The sequence below is a fragment of the Lathyrus oleraceus genome, chromosome 4 (genome assembly GCF_024323335.1).
Source record: "Lathyrus oleraceus cultivar Zhongwan6 chromosome 4, CAAS_Psat_ZW6_1.0, whole genome shotgun sequence".
Classification (NCBI taxonomy): Eukaryota; Viridiplantae; Streptophyta; class Magnoliopsida; order Fabales; family Fabaceae; genus Lathyrus; species Lathyrus oleraceus.
In genome coordinates, this window is record NC_066582.1 from 218,293,729 (window position 1) to 218,314,478 (window position 20,750).

Genomic DNA, 20,750 nt, shown 5'->3' on the forward strand with positions numbered 1-20,750 from the left:
CCAACAAGAGGTCAACTTCTTAGTCCCCAGCAGAGTCGCCAGCTGTCGCAACCTGAAAAATACAGTGCGCGAAAAAACAACCGGCGAAAGAAAATGACAGAAGAGTCGCCACCGTGCGTTATTCATCCCAAAGGAGGGAAAGGAAACGCTCGAAGTAAACCTGAAAAAGGAAAGGACAAGACGGGGTCTCGCAACCAAATCTTGGGTTCGGGAGTCGGTTATGCGAAGGGAAGGTATTAGCACCCCTACGCATCCGTAGTACTCTACGGGATCCACTTTTGTAGTTTTCGTCTAAAGGGTGTGGGTTTATCTTGTGCTGTTTGCCAAAAAAAAAGGGGTTAAATGAAAATGACTCGCGCGGATGTCGCATCCACTGCATACGTATCTCATCTGAATATGAGAATCAGAGTCTTCGTAGCTCGGCTACCTATGGGTTGGGGGGATGTGTGCTCGCTAAGACATCGCGTCTTATGCCTACGTATCTCATCTGGCCTGAGAATCAGAGCAAAACGTAGTTCGGCTAACTACGGGGTTATGGATTGGGTTTTGGACGAACGACGTCACTACGCAATCTACCGGATGCTCGACCTTTGGAGACTTACTCGCCTGTAGTAGAAGGAGTTAACGTGTTGCTTTGGGTTTTAGGGTTTGGGATGCTCAAGGGCAAAAAGGCAGTCCTTGATGAAGGAACCGCGCTACCTGCAAGGATGCGAACACATACAAAACAAACATGTATAAAGTAAATGTGCCAACAAGGGGCTCAGAAGTAAATAAACAAAAGAAAACAAATGCGTCCTATCGAGGTCTTCCAGCTAAGAAAGCGATAAAATGCGGAAAAAATGTAAAAGTACCACGCGGATAAAGATCCGAAGTAACAGCAATTAGAGGAATGGGAAACCCTGAGATCCTTCCAAGCTAACATCATCAAAGAAAGTGGGTCAGTACAGGTAATCGGAATGAACCTCTAGGGGTTATCCCACAAATAAAGTGGGAAACCACGCAAGTTATCCCTGCAAAAGTCATGTGAGCCCTCATAAAAACTCAACAAAAGGGTTAGTGAAACACCATAAGCATTTTTTTCATGGATAACAGTATGGTTTCAGAAACCTCAAACCCTGTGGCATACACTTCAGAAATCATGTGATTAAACATTCAAGGCATAGGTTTCACCCATTCATAATACATCACACATTTAGAACATTCAAATTGAAGGCGTAAAATAATGGGAATAGGGCAAACCTGATTGGAGAGCTTGATTGAAATTGAGTTGCACCCGTGAGGCCCTTCAGGGTTTGGAGGCTGCTCTGAGTTCTCTGTCAGGTTTCTCTTCAGGTTTTGTCCAGGGTTTTGTTCCAAGGAAACCTCAGAGTATTTTGCTTCTCTTCCTTTTTCTCAAGTGAAGCCTTGGTATTTATAGACTGAATTTCATGGTTTTGTGGGCTCAAATGAGAGAGACCCAAGTCCAAAATTTTTTATTATATTTTATTTATTTATTTATTTATTTTGTAAAAAATTATTATTTATTTCTTTTTTCATTTCTTTTTTCATTTTTTTTTTCATTTTTTTTTCGTTTTTTTTTTCCAATCTAATTCTGATTGACATGAGGAAATGCAATATGAAATGCTAAATGAATGCATGAATGAGGAGGGCAAATTTTGGGGTGTTACACATAGGTATGAATATTAAGAGTAATATTTATATCAGATTGACCCCCTATGAGAATACTATATATAGAAAGTTATGCAAAGTGTCATAAGTTATTCTCATGGTGATAATGGTGTATACCACTCTTCTACTTGAAACCACTATGGACCGTAGATGTAGAGTCGAGTGCTTTATTGCTGATCAAATATTGTCCGTAACTGGATAACCATAAAGATAATTGATGGGTACTCCACGAAGCAGGCTGAGGGACATGAGTGACCTAGATGGAATTTGCCCATCCTGCGTAACAGGATAAATGTCTATGGGCCCAATATTGAACTGGAAAAGGATAACACGATCTATGGCTTGTGTTCAATATAGACAAAAGGGCAAACGGGTAATTATGCGCATAAGTATTATCACATAAGGATTTGTCAGATCACATGACATTTTCGTGTCTTGGGTAGCAATGATGGGTTGCTAGATACCGCTCATTGTTTATTATGTTAAATGCGTGATTAAATATAATTACCAGCATCGCGAAAACCTACAGGGTCACACACAAAGGACAGATTGATGAGAGATAGAGTAACTAAGGAACACCGTAAGGTACGGTTCCCTTAAGTGAATTATAGATCATCGTAAGGTACGGTGTACTTAAGTAGAATACAAAATATGGTAAGGTACCATGGGCTTAAGTGATTTTGGGCATATTGTAAGATATGGGCCAAAATACGCTTAAGTGGGCCTTTTAGCTTAAAGCCCACACAAGTTGTTCTATAAATAGAACCCTTGTGCAGAAGCATTCATTGTAGTTGCATTATTTTTGTTTTCTCTCTCTCTCTCTCTCTCTCTCTCACACACACACACACACTCAAAGCCTTCATTCGTACCAGCTAGCACTGAGATTGAAGGAATCCGTTCGTGTGGACTGAGTAGAGACGTTGTCATCGTTCAACGTTCGTGATCGCTCTTTAGATCTGCATCAAAGGTTTTGATCGTCACAAGAGATCTGCACCAAAGGTTTCAATCGTCACAAAAGGTAAATATTCTAGCACTGATCATGACCATTCGTAAGGATCACTAAAGGAGAAAATTTTAATTTCCGCTGCGTTTTGGATCGTAATTCTCCTTCACTTCCTTTTGCTCCCTATTATGACTTTCGTCCCCTGTGGAGTCATATTTTTCTAAGTTGAAATATACCTTTTTAGGTCTTCCTCAGATGTTTTGGATGATTGATATCTCTCACCCTTATACCGGTCTTAGATATTCATTCTCCCCGAGCATGTTGTTCTTTCACCCTTATATTGGTGTCTTAATCACATGTCTCTTTAGGCTTATTACCCAGTAACCGGAAATACCTCATTTGTTTCTTCCTCGGCTGAGTCCTTTATGGATATCCCCGCCTGAGTCCCTTAGCGGATTTTTCCCATCCGAGTCCGGATTTTTATCTGAAGTATCCTTTGTGGATAGTTTTGTTGTATTGGCATATTCCCCAATACATGCATCTTTGCGTCAGCTCGAGTCTTTCCATTGATTTATTTTCATGGAATCCCTTCGTGTCTCCTAGCAAGTTTTAAGTCGTGACCTGCTCACGCATTTTATTCCCCTTTATTCCCTAGTAAAGTCCTTAGAGTCTCTGTCCCATTTATGAGTGTATTACTCATATGGATTTTCAGTTTCTCCTAATTTCTTTTTCCTTTGTGGACATATATCCCCACAGAGTATTAACTTTTGCATACATACATTTGCATCATGAGGTCTCTTAGGGACCAAAATTCGTGTCTTTGTTATTATTTAAGCCCATTCTACCTCGTCGAGACGAATATTTTAACCTTTATATCTCCGACTAGAATGACCTTAAATAGGGGCATCTGTAAGACCCTAATTTTGACCCTAAGATCCCTCATGGCATCATATCATTGCACATGGCATTTGCCTCAAGGATCATAGCATCTTGGCTCCTTAACCCTTGGGTTGGGACTTGTGTGAGTTGGTTTGAGACTACAAAGCATGCTTGAATTGTATATTATGGCTTTTCTCATTTTGTTTACTAACCAAAAGCACAAAAATATGTCATTAACTTTGTTTGTTTTGAAGCTCAAGCAGTCATGTGATCCAAGGCTCCTAGGAGGCCCTTATGCTCATTGAAGTGGCCAGATGAAAGTGAAAGCAAGCATGACAATGGTTCACAAAGATCTCAGTCACAATATATGCCTCCCAAGTATCTCAATTTGTCAATTTGATCAAGATAAACCAAAGGGCTTGAGGATTGTTTCCCAAGGAAACCCTAATTCAACTGGACCTAACTCCTTCATTTTTCATTATTTTGAGGTGTGACAAAGTGAATTGGGACTTTTAAGATGTATACTTCAATTGTTATGTTGGATAAAAGTTCATAATACTAAAAGAAACACATGTGATAATACAAAACATTATAGGTCACTTTGGACCAAAGTCATTGAAATGTGAAAAAGTCGAACTTCAAGTGCCCATAACTTTCTCATAAAAAACCCAAATGATGCAAAATATAAGTCCAAATGGATTGTCTTGAAAATATATACAACTTTTATGTTGAAGGTTTTGTTATTTTAGGCTTGAATAATTGAAACATAAGGGCTTGAAGTTGGTCCATTTTGGCAAAATTTCCATATACATGTTTTGTACCTTGAACTTCATGGCCAGTTTTTAATATTTTCCCAACTCCAAATGGATTTTTGTTCAACATAACATTTGTTCCTCATGACAAGACATTTCCAACCATTACCTACATGCCTATGTTTCAATTTTGCAAATGGCATTTTCGAAGAGGAGAAGTTTTAGGTCCAATTATGCATACCATGTTAAAATTCCATGCACAAGCTTACACATTGCAATTTGCACGTCCAATTTCATTTGGCTGATGTTTAGCACTCAATTACCAGTGCTTTTGGGCCTCACATGCGCCTGTACAGGCCCATGCATGAAGGACCCAAGCTCATGCACACACGGATATTTCATGCATTGCATCATCTCTTGCTATAAATAAGATGCTTCATTCACTTCAAAAAGTAACCTAAAGGCGCCCGAAGTTCTGCACAATTGAATCCCTAACCCTCACTCAAAGAAATTTTGATTTTTCTCTCAATTTTTCAAGTTCAATTTTCAACTTCATTGGTTGATCTTTGACTTACAATTCCTTAGCCTAGCTTCTTTGTTACTTCAAGAACAAGTTGCATCAAAGAATTGGAGTGGATCAAGCATTGAAAAGCAGCACTTCAAAGGTCGATTCTCAAACTGTTTTCATTCGAATCTCTTTGGATTTTGAGCATTTCTTGTATTGGTTGGTACCTCTGAAGTCCTCATGTGAGAAGCAATTGGTTTGTGCTTTTAATTTTAGGAATTGAGCAAGTTCAGTTTGAACACCTTGTTTTTCCATCTCAGATTTCTCCTCCTATGAGAGTCTTGAGCAAAAACTAAGGGCACAGGGGTGATGTATATCACCCTAGCTTCCGAATGATGCATGGATCGTGTATTATGGTGAAGGTTTGAAAACCTCCAACTCTGGCCGAAACAGTGAGTCTCACCGGAGAAGACGGTGGTTTCCACCACCGTCCCCGCGTGGATGAGTTCCTGGCCCTTGGATCTGGCTCTGGGGATCTAATCTTGGCCATGTATTGTTATGACTTATTTTAATGCTGAGTGTTTCGCTGTTGACCAAGCCTCACCATACGCGCGTGCTTCTGATTCCTTGGATCAACCACGTTAATTAATGAACGTTGATCCAAGCGTTGTGGTTTTTTCCAATTTTTAAGTTCTATTTTAATTTTCTTTTATTCCAATTATTTTTAAAAATTCATAACTTCTTTATTTGGAATCACAAAAATATGAGACCAATTGCAAAATTTATCTCTTAAATTCTAGTTTCTAAAAATGATTTTTAATTATTTTTGTGATTCCATTTAATATTTTTTGTGAATTATTTCATTTCTGTTTGTTTTAATTCATTTAAAATACTTTTCAATATTCAAAAATGCCAAAAATATTTTCTTAACATCTTTGGATGATGATGGATCTATGAAAAATATTCTCATCAATTTCTTAATTGATTTGAGATTTATTTGAGATTTTAGTCCAATTATGTTATTTTTCTTCATTTTTAATTGTTTAAAATTAGTTTCTGTTTTCAAAAAATGATGAATTTTTTTTTTCAAATCTTGTTTGACCATGTTGGACTTATGATGATCCAATTGGACTTTTCCAAGTTGATTTGATTTGGATTTGAAGTTTGACCTTTATTTGTTTATTTTAATTCAAGTATTATTTTGATTCCCAAAATTACCAAAAATATTTTTATTGTTTCTTGACTTCTAAGCTTCATCTCACTTCTGTTTACCATTGATTGATGTTGATTCCATTCATGTTTGATCAATGTGCTTTACTTATGTCATTTGAATTTCAATTATGTACATTCCATTTCCATCTTCCTCTTCTTCTTTTTCTTTTTGACCAATGAGTTAATGATTGGTGGTTAGCCTTGACATATGAGAGGCTTAACCTTCTTTGATCCAAATCAAATTCATCTTGATCAAAAATCAAGTGAATTGCTTTGCATTGAAGATAGGTTGCTTCTTGGTCAAGCAAAAAACCTAAATTCATACAAGGTCATTCTTCTTTTCTTTTGGCATGGCAAGTTGTAGGAGCTTGGCTTACTAGTCATGGTCTCTAACTTGTGTTTATTTGCCTATAGTTTTATTGATCGGCCTCAGACAGGTGTGACTACTACATTAGTCCACTTACGATTGCTTAACATAGTGTTAAATTTCCATATGGCACACTAACACTAACTACTAATCACTAACTTTTAATTCAAGCATTTAATTCTTGCAATTTACTTTAATGCAATTTAATTTCTTGCTCATTAATTCACTTGTCTTTGCCCTTTGCTTACTTGAGCTCATGTTTATGCTTATGCAATTTGTCTTTTGCTCACTTGAGCATATTATTGTGTATATACTATTGTCTTGTGCTTTGTTTTGTTTTGTTTGTGTGAACCCAATGCAAATGGAGAAAGGACTTAGATTTAGGACCTTACCTATGCTAAATGGAGTTTGAAGAGAAACTAGGCCTCATGCCTTTAGAATGCTAAAATTGTCAAAGAGCAACTTGGCCTCATGCCTTTAGAATGCTTAATCTTGAAGATGACATTGAAAGGACTCCTAATTCTAAACTCACTCTTGTCCATTCTTTCTATTGTATTGTGGAACCTTTTGATCCGTGTGTTCTTGTGATAGGGACGCCAAACTTGAGCTACTTAGAAGGACCATTGTCATGGACATCCATGATAAGAGATACAAAAGCCAATTGGAAGATTCCTAGGAGCTTGATTGATTATTTGTTTGATTGCTTAAGTTAATTGCTTATTTCTTGCTAAGTCCAAAGGAATGGAGCAACTTGGATCATCTTTATGATCTCAAGAAGGGAACTCCAAGTATTTTTATTTCTCTTCCCTCATCTTTGCATGTTTAGGACCTAGCCCTTCTCTTCTTCTCTCCATTCTAACCCAAGCCAAAACTTTTTGTGCAAACATTAACATTGCTTTCAAAAATTAGAAACCTAGGCACTATGCCTTTGATTTTTTCAAACTCTTTTCATAACACTTATTTTGAATTGAACCTTAAGTAAACTTTGACCTTATTTTGTGAATACTTTTCATTTGTAAGTACAACTCACTCAAACTGTTTTTATGGTTCCAATGACCATTTGTGTTAAAGCTTTTCATAAACATTAGCTATTAGGTTTTAGTTATCCTAGAGGTTGATATAATACTCACATGTATCCTTAGTGATGGATTATAAGTCTTTCATGCTTATTTTACCCCCTCACTAGCATGTTGAAGCTCTCCTCACATGGTGGATTTGTGGTTCTAGGTTGAGTTTTCTCCCTTTGATAATAAAAGACCTTAAGGCTTTTGACCAATCGATTCACCAACTTCTTTTGAGATTTTTACCCCGAACTACGAGGTTTTGATCCTACCTTTTTAAGATGGTACGTAGGCAATGGGTTTATCCATTCAAACACAAGAATTCTAAATAACTTGTATATTCTTCTCTCATCTCCCCAATCATGTTTGCACAAATATTTTTTCACAAATACCAACCTATCTTACAACATTTGTAAAAAGGGCTCCCTTAGAGTACTAAGGATGTTTTAGGTGCTTAAAACCTTCCCATTGCATAACCAACCCCCTTACCCAAATCTCTGACATTTTTATTAGTTTTTGATTTGATAAAACTTCTCGATTTTTATTCGCTTTCTAACCTTTCCTTTGGATAAATAGAAGTGCGGTGGCGAATCAAATTGTATGATTTACTTTTGATTTAGTCAATAAATCTAAAGGTAACGAATACCCCGTTACAAAGAGCCATGGGGAGGAAATGAAATTCAATAGTGTCGGAGGAACATGAATCTTATCCGCATATATTTGACACTTGTGGCATTTCTTCACAAACTTACAACAGTCAGATTCCATTGTCAGTCAAGAGTAACCTGCTAGCAACATCTTCTTTGCCATTGCATGTCCATTGGAATGAGTACCAAAGGAACCTTCATGGACTTCAGTCACCAATAAGTCTGCTTCGTGTCTATCCATGCATCTGAGCAGAACCAAATCGAAGTTTCTCTTGTACAATACATCACCATTCAGGTAAAAATTATCGGCTAATCTCCTCAAAGTCCTCTTATCTTTCAAGGATGCCCAAAACGGGTATTATCACAAAAGAATTTGTCAGGTCACATGACATTTTCGTGTCTTGGGTAGTAGTGATGTGTTGCTAGATACCGCTCACTGTTTATTATGTTAAATATGTGATTTAATATAATTGTCAATGCCACGAAAACCTACAGGGTCACACACAAAAGGACGGATTGGTGAAAGATAGAGTAACTAAGGAACACCGTAAGGTACAGTGCACTTAAGTGAATTGTAGAACATCGTGAGGTACGGTTTACTTAAGTAGAATATGAAATATGGTAAGGTACCACGCGCTTAAGTGATTTTGGCATATTATAAGATATAGGCCACATACACTTAAGTGAGCTTTTTAGCTTGCAGCCCACACAAGTGTTTCTATAAATAGAACCCTTCTGCAGAAGCATTTGTGCAGTTGCAATTTTGTTTCTCTCTCTCTGTCTCACTCAAAGCCTTCATTCGTAGCAGCTAGCACTGAGATTGAAGGAATCCACTCAGGTGGACTGAGTAGAGGCGTTGTCACCATTCAAAGGTTGAGTCTCATCATATCCCTCGAGATGAGAATCGGATTGCAGATGCTCTTGCAACGTTGTCTTCAATGATTGTAGTGAAGTATTGGAATGAGGTTCCCAATTTGATTGTGATGCGTTTTGATAGGCCAGCTCATGTGTTTGATGTTGAAGAGGTCAAAGACGAAAAGCCATGGTATTACGATATCAAGTGTTTTCTCCAAAGTCAGATTTACCCGCCTGGGGCATCTTTGAAAGATAAGAAGACTTTGAGGAGATTAGTCGATAACTTCTACCTGAATGGTGATGTGTTATACAAGAGAAACTTCGATATGGTTTTGCTCAGATGCATGGATAGACACGAAGCATACCTGTTGATGACTGAAGTGCATGAAGGTTCCTTTGGTACTCATTCCAATGGACATGCAATGGCGAAGAAGATGTTGCGAGCAGGTTACTATTGGCTGACAATGGAATTTGACTGTTGCAAGTTTGTGAAGAAATGCCATAAGTGTCAAATATATGCAGATAAGATTCATGTTCCTCCGACACTGTTGACGTGATTTCCTCCCCATGGCCTTTCTCCATGTGGGGAATTGATATGATTGATCCCAAAGCGTCGAATGGACATCATTTCATTCTAGTGGCTATTGATTACTTCACAAAGTGGGTTGAAGCGGCATCGTATGCAAATGTGACCAAGCAAGTTGTTGTGAGGTTTATCAAGAACCAGATTATATGTCGATATGGTGTGCCAAGTAAGATCATTACTGATAATGGATCAAACTTGAATAACAATATGGTAGAAGCTCTTTGCAAGGGCTTCAAGATTGCGCACCATAATTCTTCTCCCTACAAACCTAAGATGAATGGGGTTGTTGAAGCTTCAAATAAGAACATCAGGAAGATTATTTAGAAGATGGTTATAATGTACAAGGATTGGCATGATATGCTCCCATTTGCTCTGCATGGGTATCGTACATCCATCTGCACTTCAACAGGGGCAACCCCTTTCTCTCTTGTATACGGCATGGAAGTTGTGCTCCCCGTAGAGGTTGAGATCCCATCAATGCGTGTCTTGATGGAATCCAAGTTGAATGAGGCTGAATGGTGCCAGACCAGGTATGACCAACTGAATTTGATTGAAGAGAAGAGATTGATTATCATGTGTCATGGTCAGTTATATCAGTAGAGAATGAAGAAAGCTTTTGATAAGAAGGTCAGACCTCGTGTTTCCAGAGAAGGTGGCCTTGTGCTCAAGAAGATTCTATCTTTCAAACCAGATTCTAGGGGAAAATGGACTCCTAATTATGAAGGCCCATATGTTGTTAAGAGATCCTTTTCAGGCGGTGCTTTGATTCTTACAACTATGGATGGTGAAGAGTTCACGCATCCTGTGAATACCGATGCAATCAAGAAATACTTTTCCTAAAAATAAAATAATAGCTCACTAAGTTGAAAACCTTAAAGGGCGGCTTAGGCAAAAAAGAGCGTCTCGGTGGATTGAAAACCCGAAAGGGTGGTTCAAGCAAAAATTAGAGACATCAAACAGAAAGAGTTATCCCAATAAATTGAGTACCCCACCTTGGGGAAATTTATGCAAAAAAATTAGGGATTATGGAAAATAACTGCATCCTGCTGATCTTCATATTTGAAGACGTTCTTAAGCACAACAATCGAATTTGATTATTTCGCCCCCAATAGCAGTCATGAGCACAATAGATATCAGGAGTTGGTAGAAGGATTAGTAATCATTGTATTCAATGTAACCCTTTTCCATGTAAATTACCATTTTCAACTTTGTAAAGATCTATGAAGTCTTGTCATTTACAGACTATCATTCTATTAAATAAAGTTGAGCTTTTATCCAATTGTTTCTACTCTTATTTAATTCAGCCAAATAGTTTTAAATTTTATTATGATCATTTTGAAAATTAAAATTTTAATCAAAATAATATTTTCTTAAACATATAAAAGCATTAATTTTAAGAAATCGATTTCATTTAAAAGGAATATCAATAGTGGTTCGAAAGCAGTAAAGCCCTAAGTGTGCAACATTTCTGGTTCTCCCTAAGCAGCATGTGCGATTTCTCTTTCATCCCCGGCAGTATTGTTCAGCACCCAGTGTTTGTTGATTTCTCCATGCGGTTAATTCTCTGTTGTCCCCAACTGAGTTGGTGTTTATTCCCCAGCCGAGTTTATATCCATTCTCCAGCGGAATGCGGACATTTCGTTGCAGCAGTTCGCATGGTTCCGGTAGGACTTTGGTTTCCCCACTAGTCACAATCAAATTCGCTCCCAGTCAGTGTTTCCTCCTGGTTTCCGAGCAGCTATTTGTGTTTATCCCCTGCAGGGTTGTCTCCCATTTGATATGGTTGACCTAAAATTCTCTGCAGAATTGGTAATATTTTCCTCAACAGGTCCCCTCCTTCCCCAACTAGGGTTGAGCCTTTGGGATGTTTATATCTCTTTTCTCCAGCAGTTGTTTCTATTTTTTGTGGAATGGCCGAAAATTGTATCGATGATTCAAGTCTGCGACATCTTTGTATCCTTTGAGATCGTTTTGTCAGCATAATTACCATATATACATATACATACATATGCATTCATATAACTTCATTTTTGCACTTGTTAATTCATTCTTGTAATTCTTATTCTCTGTTATACTGGTACTTTATCCCTGTACAGATTTTGTGTGTCTGTCCTCCTTCAATTATAGAGTGTCAGCCCCCTAAGCAGAAAGATTTTAACCTTTCTCCTTTCCCCACTGAGTTATTTGCTCATGGATGATTATTATTTCAGCTTCCTCCCCAATTAATTATCTGGATGGAACCACTTCCCCTTGAGTTATACCCTCATTGGGTTGAGTCTTGTTTGACCGTTTCTTTCTAGATCTTACCTAGATAGATGCTTTAAGTCCTCTAAGAGTTTATTATCCAGTAACTGGTAGTATTCTTCTTAGTTAGCAATTTGTTACTTCTTTCCCAATACCCGACAAAAGTAACTCCTTTTTCTCCCCAGCGTTTCATTTTCACATTTCCCCAGGAAGTATATCCTTGATATGTTCATCCTAACCGGTGACGGATATTTTATTCTCCTGCTTTAAGTCTATCCTTGATATGTTCATTCTAATCGATGACAGATATTCTCATCTTTGGTATTCTACCCAATAAAAAGGTAGTTGTAATCCCTATTTTGTTTCCCAAAGAGTTAATCCTTTATATCTTCATCCTAACCAGTGACGAGTTTTCTCCTCTTTGCGGTCTTCTACCCAGTAACCGGTAGTTGTAAATATTTTTTTCTCCCCTTGGAGTTTATCCTTGATATGTTCATCCTAACCAGTGAAGGATATTCTCTTTGATGGTATTCTATCCAGTATCTGATAGATGTAATTCCTATTATTGTTGTTCAGGTGGTTTATCCTTGATATGTTCATCCTAACCGATGACAGGTATCTTCCTTAACATCCCCAGGCAAGTCTATCCTTGATATGTTCATCTTAAACGATGACGGATTTTCTTTCCTTTGATTCTATCCTTGATATGTTCACTTTAACCAGTGACGGATATTCTCTCCCTTTGGTCTTCTGCCCAGTAACTGGTAGTTATAAATCCTATTTTCAGCTTTTCCCCAGCAAGTCTATTCTTACCCAGTAACCGGTAATTAAATCACCTCCTGGCGACCCTCAGTGAGGCATCCTTGATATGTTTACCCTAACCGGTAACGGATGTCCTCTCTGTCAGATTTTATTATCTTCTTACCCAATAATAGGTAGTGAATAATATATTTCTGCTCCTCCTGTGTTGAAGTTTATTTCTTCCCCAGTTGAGTTGAGTGTGTATTTCCTTAGTGAAATTGTTTTTCCTGCATGGTTCAAGTATTTCGGTTTTATTCTGATCTACCTGTTCCGCTGCAGACGTTTCTTTTGTTTCCCGTCTGAGCCTTTCCATTTTCATGGAATTCCTCTAGTCCCCCAACAGTCTTTAAGTCGTGGCCTGGCCTAAGCATAACCCTTTATCTCCCCAGAGTCTCTGTCTCCCTAGTGAGTTTTTCCTTACGGAGTGCATTACACTCCTGCGGACTTTCGGTCTCTCTGATTTCTTTTCCTTTGTGGCAATATTTCCCCACAGAGATTTATTTTTGCATTCATATCATATGCTTCATGAGGTCTCTTAGGGACCAAAATTTGTTTCTATATGTTGTTATTTAATCCCATTATACTGAGTCGATATGAAGATTTTAACTTTCTCCTCCTCAGTTAGAATGTCCTTAAATAGGGGCAGTTGTAAGACCCCAATTTTGACCCTAAGATCCCTCATGCTATCTCATCATATTCATTGGCATTAGGATCATACCTTGGCATCCTCCTTACCCCTTACTCATTGGGTTTATTTTGGGCGAGATAACCAAGTACCATGTGATTGTATCATACTTGTTATTTTATCATTTACTAACCAAAATACCAAAAATATGTCTTTGCATTTGTCTACTTCTTTTGCAGGTAAGGCACATGATCACCTTTGATCCATCAAGTTCACATCTAGGGTTTAAGACCCTCATTGCAAAGAGCTCAACCAAGGAATGATCCATAATGGATTTATATATCATATATGAATACTCATGAGATTCATATGTTATTTTTATCATCAAATCATCAAGAGCTTAGAATTGGTTTGCCTTGGAAACCCTAGTTCATCTAGGTATCTTGTGTAACTTCTTCAACAAGCTTCTTCACCAATTGATCAAATGTTTCAAGGGGCATATCAAATTTCATCATCCTATGCATATATGATCTCCCAAGAGTCCCAAAAGTCAAGAGAATTGCAATCTAGCAAGTTGGTTGATGGTGGTTGACCAGAGGAAGTCAACTGGTCAAAACTGGGGTTCCCTAAACCCTATCTCCTATAATTTTCATCATATGAAAATGATTCCAAGAGAAAAGTTACTCTAAATAACATTCCAAACAACCTTCATGTTGAGTTCTAGATCTAGTTTTTCTTTTAAAGTCATTTTTCATGTTGAAAGATTATAGGTCGTTTTGTCTAAACCCTAATTTGAAAGTCAACTTCCCAAGGCCATAACTTGCTCAATTTTTATGAGATTGAATATTTCCAAATTGTAAAATTCAATTCATTGTGTCTAATTCAACTTTGATGTTTGGAGGAAGAGCTAATTCAAATTTTATGAGCATGTGATATAAGGATACATTATAGGTCATTTTGGACCAATACCATTGAACAAGTGATTTTCCTTAACTTCAAAAATGCATAACTCATTCATCCCAAATCCAAATGAGGTCAAATTTGTGATCATTTTGAAGGTTTTTGAAATATCTACAACTTTTATGAAGACACTTTTCTCATTTGAAGCTCACATAAAAAGTTAGCCAAGGTGGAATAATTGAACATATGGCTTGACACTTAGAAAAATTCTTAACATGTTGAAATTTCCAAACTTCCACCTCAAAATTCACCATGATACAAGCTCTAAATGGAAAAGTGTACAACATAAGAGTTGTTCCTCGTGATCTAACCTTTCTAAAGAGTTCAAATTCATTCATTTTGGATAAGGTTTGAGGGGTCTGCGTATGGTCTGAACAGGGTTGCATCAATTGGCAAGGATCAATCTTCAAACATCAAGACACTTTTGCCTTGCACCACAATCTACATTCAGACTCAATTACACTTGCATATGGATTTAATTGTGTTGCTTCATGGGCCTGTACACGCCCATGCAAGCATGCACTTCACTTTGCGAAATTTGGAAGTATTTTGAAAGGTGCAAATATCATTTGCATTTGCTATAAATAGAGGCCCATTGCATCAGAAGAAAGGACCCTTGCGCGCCATATTTGCCTCCCACATTTGAAACCCTCACAATTGAAAGGAAAACCTGAGAAATTTCACTTGAAATTTGAGTTTGAATCTCACTATTTGGAGATTCAAAAACTTCAGGATCCAAAGCCTTGTACCAATCCTAATCTACTTCTGCAAGCTTCTTGAGCAAGATCAAAAACGAATTGAAGCAAGAGAGATCAAGTTCTGCACAACATTGAAGGTATTTTTCCAGATTTTTCTTCTCTTCGATTCTCTCTCAATTCTCATCAATTCTCTTGGATCCTTGGTTGTTTGAAGTCCTACCAATGTAGTCAAGAAGATTGAGTTTCTTTGATGTCAAATCGAAGTAACTCATTTCATGCACCTCAAAATTCAACTCCATGTATCTCTCAATATACTTGGAGTTAGTTTGAATTGAGGTCAGATTCGTGATCAGTGTCATTTTCTCTTTAAGATTATGTCCTTCTTTTTCATTTTTGTTATGGTGATGAGAGAACCAGTCCGGCCAAGGTCATCGAAGAAGATGACTGGTGGTTTGGTCCAGCGATGTGATGGACACGTTCTAAGACATTTGATCATTTCAATTTGTTTTAATCCTGAGCGCTCTTTGTGATTACCATTGGTGTAACGCGTTGACTCGTGTGTTTGGTGGAACGTGCGTTTCAGACCACTTAATCTGCCACCTCAATTAATGAGGGAGATCAAGTGATCCACGTTATTCTGACTAATTGAATTTTCATTTTATTTATTTTATTTTCATTAATTCATATTAAATTTAATATTGATCCAAAAAATATGAGAGTTTCACCAAAAAGTCTTAAATAAAATCCTCTTTCATTTTCTGAATTAAATTTACTTTTTGGATCATTATTATAATTTTTCATGATTTAATTGATTTTGTGAATATTTTTAATTGTTTAAAAATACTTTTAAGTTTCCAAAAATTATGAAATTTTTTCTCCAAGGTCCTTTGACCTTGTTTGACCTATGATAAATGTCATGATAATTTCTTTGGTGTTTTGATGAGGTTTTAGGAAATTAACCAACCTTAGTTTAATTTAATGCATATTTTTATTATTTTTAATTGTTTATATGCCAAATTAATTGTGTAGAGCCATTTTAATTGACTTTGTGAGTTTGACTTGTGTTGTTGGGCCTTGGTCAAAGTTGATTTGACTTTGCTAGGTTAAGATCATTGGATTTAGGGGATTGATGGAATTGTACATTCCATCTCTCAAAATGAATGAATGATCTTAATTTGGTAACAGTCATCCTTTGACCAATTTGTGTTTAATCCATCCCCCCTCCCTCTTCATCTCATTCCCCTTCTTTATCCGTTCATGTCATGGACCTACGATGTCTCTATATCCTAAGGCTAGTTGGTTTCAAAATCAACATAAGTATGGATGAGATTATGTCTCCCACTTTGCATATTCTTTTTGTGTGTGGTATGTTTCATGAGCATAGTCCATTATACTATGTTTATAACATGAATTAACACCAAAATTCGATTGCCCGGTCTCAAATAGTTGTGACTTCTACATAAGTCCAATTACGATTGCTTAACATAGTGCTAAATTTTGACACAAAAGGCATAACATTCTAGTTAGTGAGATTGTAAGTCTCCCCTCTTTCATGGTATTATGTGGAAACTTGGGCTTTTTTCCTTCCTTTGGAAGATGTCTTGGTTCAAGGATCCATGCTTGTGATAAGTGGGTTAAGTGTTCTCCAAAGAATGACTTAAACAAATGCAAAGCAAAAGCAACACTAACCTCTAATTCACTAACAACTAACATTTAATTTCAAGTCATTTACTTTTAATGCACTTTAATTTTTAAGCATTATTCATTTGCCTTTATTCATACCATTCAAGTTGTTTACTTTTATGTCATTTTCACTTTGTCCACTTGGACCATATTTTGTGATATATTGTGTTTGCATATACTTGTTTGATTGTGTGGTCTTTTGACCCTAATGAACATAATAAGAACAAAAACCTTAAAAAAACATTTTGTGTGGATTGTTGGTTTGATCCGAGACTATTGGACTTAGAATCTAGGCAACACTCCATATGCAAAGGACTTGGCCAATGCCAACTTTCATGAAACCAAGTACTTTGAAATAAGCATTCATCTGATACAACTTTAAAGATCCATTTGAGTTCATCTGCAACATGATCATTGTGAAGCTGTTAATTTGAATCTATGACTTATGCCATCTTTGAAGTCATCTGACACATGGGAAATTATGAAGAAGATCATGGGGTTGCTAAGCTTGGATGTGGATATTTTTATTTGATTCCTTGCTCTTCAACTTGCTATTTGTGTATTGTTTGTTGCTTGATTCTAAAGTCTAAGGAAAATTTGGGTTTCTATATGACATTCTTGTCTATTGGATTGCAGCCTATTGGTCAGATCTTTTCAACTCTCAACTTTTAAAGTTATACTTAGGATTAGTCTCTTCATATCCTTCCCACTTCTTTAATTTCAAAATTTGTCCCTCCTTTTAAAAACCTTCTTTGATTGTATCTATTTTCTGAACTTTGACCATATTGCAAATTAGAAACTTTGGTCTTATGCCATTGCATTTTCAAATTCCTTTTCTTCATTAAACTTGTGAATAAACTTAATTATACTTGACTTAAAATTTCAAAATCCAAAAATAACTAACACTCATTCAAACTATTTTTAGGCCCTTGTGTCTTTTGAACTTAAAATTTTATTAAAAACAACTCATTCACTTTGAAATTGATACCACGAACTACGAGGTTTTGATCCCTCATTTTTATGTTGGTACGTAGGCATAAGTCTGAAGGTCTTGTCAAACACAAAAATATAATTAATGAATTCTTTTCTCATCCCTACACTCTATTTATTGCAAACATCTTTTATACGAAAACACATGTACACACAAAACAGGGCTCCCTAGGAGTACCTATGACACTTTGCGTGCTAACACATTCCCTCTGTGTAACTAACCCCCTTACCTGTAATCTCTGGCATTTTATTAGTTTTGATTTGAAAACTTCTTATTTTTTTAGGTTTTGTTCGTACTTTTCCCTCTCCCCTTGGAAACAGTAAAAGTGCAGTGGCGACTCTGGTTTTATCGACGTCTAGCTTATCTATAGCTTGATGGTCATGAATTTATCGCTACAAGTAGGAAGTCTAATTCCGCGATAAAAGAGTTATGTTTCCAAATAGATTTGTCCATCCACAATGGAGATAACACTGGTGGGAATAAAGGTTGATATGTCTCTAGCTCAGGTTTCAATGACGAGTGACGCGGTCAAGCTACATGCGTTTGTCTGGTTCGGACACTTTGCGGCTCTTTCTAAGAGACAAGAATGTAAATATAAAATATCACCTAAAGCCTCGCGACCAGGTGGTGGGCGTAACAATAATGACATTTGTGGATACGTCACTTCCTGTTTACTAAGATCATCATAGATTATTAATGTGTGCATTCTATTATCGTGGAAATATTCCCCCATGGAACACCCAAAATATGTTGCCAGAAATTGCAGAGGTGTTGGATCTGAAGTGTTGGCTTCTACAAGAATGGAATATTCTAATGCATTCACTTATGAAAGAATTTGAACTAATTGTTCCACATTTGAGCATTTATGTCCAATCATTACATAGACACAATACAATGTCTCACTCTAAAAGGTGGCCCTTCAGTTCATTTTCTTTTGGTTTAATATGGTATAGATATATATAGCTATTTTTAATAGTTTATCGGTCCCCGATTATAAGTTCTCGTTGACCCCGACCTATAAGAACTAGGTTATCTACTGCTTTTAACCCAGTTTGCATAGGCTCGTGCACTGATTTACGTTCTATAATCCTAGGGGCTTTCACTTCGACATGTCTTCACTTGTGATCACTTAGAGGCTCTATTACTCAATAGGTACTCCTAATTCACCGGCCACATGCCCTAACATAGCCTTTCTCGTAGGAACATCCATAATAGATCTAGTACATTTGACAAGATCTCTTTCTTTGATAGCGGTATCACTACTGAAGACAACAATTTTGTCATTCTCATTCTCAAGATTCAACTTTATTCCTTTCACACCACTGGGAAATTCAACCAATTCCCCAACTTGAATCTCGTTCAATCTGTAAACAAGTTCAATCCCATCTTCAATTGAGACGACTCACCGATCTCAACCACTTGAAAATTTGTGTAAAATTTGGTAATTCAACTTTCTAATAGAGTTATTAGTTGCACTGCTCTTACAGAGAATTCCATATTTTATTTAAAATTAATTTTACCGGGGTAATGCCGCAAAAAGGGAATCTATAAAAAAATCGCAGTAAAGTTAGGGTTTTAATCGTGCAACTAGAAGTCCTATATATCCACCTCTCTAGACACAATATCTGGAGTACTTGTGATGGTGACCACATCTGCTGGCATGTGATGTTTGGACATAGAATTTAGTCCTTGTGAATGGGAAGAGTCTGGTGCTCTTATTTTACGACGTTTGAGAGGATTTCTTCCTATAATGACCAGAAAGACACCAAGTTCTCCTTTAGGTGCTTCAACTGAGGTATGGGTAGAAGGAGTTGGTACGAAAAAACCTTCTATATAAAGTTAGAAATGGTGAATTGAGTTAGAGTAAACTGATGATCTTGTAGTCATTTGGTCGGCTATTGAAAGAAAAAGCTTGCATATGCTCTCCCTATTCGTTCATATAAAAAGAGATGAGAGTTTTGGGCAGACAGGATTACTCATTGATAGGAAACACTTTTCCTTGTACCAAAATTGGCAATTTGGTTCAAATAACCCATTTAAGTGTCTTCCATAAGCGCATGCTCCGCCGGATAAAAAAAATCCCTGAATCATATGTCTTCTTTCACATACGACTTGAGGGGAATACTCATCCTCCACAAGTGCGACCTCTACATGTCTTTCGATGACAGTTGAATTCAGACGAAGGAGTTGAGGATTCTCTCGTTATAAGATACCCCTACCAATTCACCCTCAAATGAGAAACGGGTTCTTCCTGTCGGTTGTTGTCATCGAGAAGCAGAGGCCCCAGTTCAGGAGTCATAGGATGCTGATTACCGCTCACTTCGATGGATTCGTTTGAAGATGGCATAAATTGTAACAAAACACCTTCTTCAAAACTTATCCAACCTGAGGTCGATGCATCGTCAGAGGGTTGCTCCGCTCAAGGACTGGCAGTAGGTTGACCTCTTGCTTGATCCATCATGTGAAAGGTAAACACATCAAGGCCCGAAAGAAGACAAATAATTATAATTAGGGGAACCTCCTGACTAAAAAGTCAAATGAAGAGTAATCTGACTAATCAAACCAAAGGGACTTTATCCCTCAGAATAGTGAAATCAAAGCCAATTACTAGAGCTAATAAATAGTATAAAATCAGGACTAATAAAATGATCAAAATTCTTATCAAAGAATTAGACATTCAAAAACCCTTCTTACTCATATCAGCACCCTCATACATGTCCCTCTTCTTTTTTTTAAAAGTCGTTCCATGATGGTAAAGTTTCATCCTATCCTCTCCTCTTTCTGAGTCATAGCTTTTCACAGAAATCCTCCAATTCCTTTTCTATTGATAAAACTATCCAGCATCAGCAAGATAGCTACAATTTAGAATTCGCAAGAGATTTCAGTATGCTAAGATAGCTATAATAAAGAACAATTGTTGCTCAATTTATTTGAATGATATATTCTACTGCACAAATGAACAATGGACTATATGTCCTTGATCTTGAAATGCCTATTAATAACATTAATACAAAAGGATGAAACCTAACGAGTCAAAACCAACTAGGTAAGAATATTAAAACTCTTCGATCAGATCGAAGTGATGAGTATTTAATCCTAGAGTTTGATGACCATCTGAAAGAGTGTGGGATCCTATCCCAACTTACTCCTCCTGAAACATCCCAATGGAAGGGTGTATCTGAGAGAAGAAATCGAACCCTGTTGGACATGGTCCGATCCATGATGAGTCACACCAATCTTCCAAACTCCTTTTGAGGACATACACCATTGACA

General features: G+C 37.0%; 2 pseudogenes; both read right to left on the reverse strand.

Annotated features, from left to right (window-relative positions):
- Positions 1-17,385: 17,385 nt before the first annotated feature.
- LOC127136744 (ATP synthase subunit alpha, mitochondrial-like) lies at positions 17,386-19,154 on the reverse strand (annotated as a pseudogene).
- Positions 19,155-20,273: 1,119 nt separating this feature from the next.
- The window catches only part of LOC127136745 (ATP synthase subunit alpha, mitochondrial-like), a 46,130-nt pseudogene continuing 45,653 nt past the window's right edge, over positions 20,274-20,750 (reverse strand).